The following is a 2093-nucleotide window of genomic DNA, read 5'->3' on the forward strand; positions in this document are numbered from 1 at the left end:
TCACCGAAAAGACCCGCCTCCAGACCGGTCATGATGACTTAACGTAAACATTTTAAAGGTTATAATACCATCAGAAAACCTATAGTTTAATCAACACATAAATGAAAGTATCACAGATACTCCGTTAGCACTAATACTGATTTACGAACTTACACAAAATGACACCGAGTTTTTCTCATACACTCTGAATGTGATCCAGCAGCGCCCCACACTGGACGATACAGTCACAGTGGACCATACAGGCATACTAGATCATACAGTTACACATGATAATACAATTACAATAAATAATAGTCTCACTGGACGACACTGTCACACTGGATAATATAGTTACACTGGATAATACAATCACGCTGAAGGATACTGCCACACTGAATAATACAGTCACACTAAGGATACTATAATAAATAATACTATAATAAATACTACATATACTATATATATATATACACACACACACACACACACATATATATATATATATATATATATATATGCTATAAATGCTATAATAAATATAGTAAATTATTAAATTAAATTATTAAAGTGTTTATTGTTTTATATAAATGGCTGCAACTGTAACAACTGCAATTTCCCCCTGGGATCAATAAAGGAATCTGAATCTGAATCTGAATCTATCACATTGAATAATACAGTCACACTGGACAGTCAAACTGAATATTACAGTCATGCTTGATCATGCAGTCACACTGGATGAAACAGTCATCCAGGATACAGGATATGAAGGATACAGTTTCACTGACCATGCAGTCACACTGGAGGATACAGTCACACTGGAGGACATAGTGATGGAGGATACTGGAGGATACAGTCATGCTGGATCATACAGTCAGACTGGAGGATATAGTCATGCTGGATCATACAGTCAGACTGGAGGATATAGTCATGCTGGATTATACAGTCACACCTGAGGATACAGTCATGCTGGATCAAACAGTCAGACTGGAGGATACAGTCATGCTCGACCATACAGTCACACTGGAGGATACAGTCATGCCTTGATCATACAGTCACACTGGAGGATATAGTCATGCTGGATCATACAGTCAGACTGAATTGTTTCCTAACTCTTATCAGTGCACTTTTTTTGTATTTTCCTGCTCTGACACCCCTGATTCAGTTCAAGAAAACAACATTAGTTGTGGTACAGAAACATGTGAAAGTGTAGGGACTGAAAACTGGAGGAAACAGACAGAGGCCCTGTCCTAAATAGTCACTCATTCACTCCTACACTCGTCTGAGCCCTCTAAATGAAAACCTACACAGTCTGCTAGACATGTCCAGTCTGCCGGCTGACTAAGGCAGCAATTGCAGATGAAAATTTGCCATTTGACCAAATCTGGCACCACATTATGGAAAATTGACCCTGATTAGTGTGCATTGTTCCTGCCAACAAATAAAGTTGGCAATTCTACCAGTGCCTCTCTAGCTAGCTAATATGTTTTGCTCTTAGTGAGCAAATATTAGTTAACTAGAAGTATAGCTACAAAAAGTGAAAGATTTCTGATATATGAACTTTTTAAAAAGAGGCCTGTGCAACAGCAAAAGTAGGCACCGGGAAAGCTGTACAATAAAATGTAAGTTCACAGCTTACATTTGTATGTGAAAATACTTTCTTGTACTATCTTCAGACCACTTAGCAGATGAAAGCATATGGTGTCAAAAAAGGGCCAAAAAGATTTTGGGCTTGTAAAACAATATTCGCAACCAAAAAAAACAATAAATCAAATTCACAAATGCATAAAAACATTTTGAATATATAGAAAGGATTTTTGAATGTTAAAACAATTGCTGTTGTGAATGTGTGAGGAGAGGAGAACCACAAGTGAATGGGGGCATGAGTCCCAAACACTGCCAATGGATGCGAGTGACGGCAGGAGGAGGACTTCAGTGGCTAGAAAGGGTAGCATGACAATGGCAGCCACGAGAGGCCTTAACGCGGAAAGCAACTCCTAAGCTCGGCCACCCAGGTCGAATGAGAAGCAAATTAAAGTGGCCTCACTGCGGGACCAGACTGCAAATTCAAATGTCCATAGTTTTTTGTTCTGTTACCTAACATGTACACATACTGC

Source organism: Pygocentrus nattereri, chromosome 11 (genome assembly GCF_015220715.1).
Source record: "Pygocentrus nattereri isolate fPygNat1 chromosome 11, fPygNat1.pri, whole genome shotgun sequence".
NCBI classification, from domain to species: domain Eukaryota; kingdom Metazoa; phylum Chordata; class Actinopteri; order Characiformes; family Serrasalmidae; genus Pygocentrus; species Pygocentrus nattereri.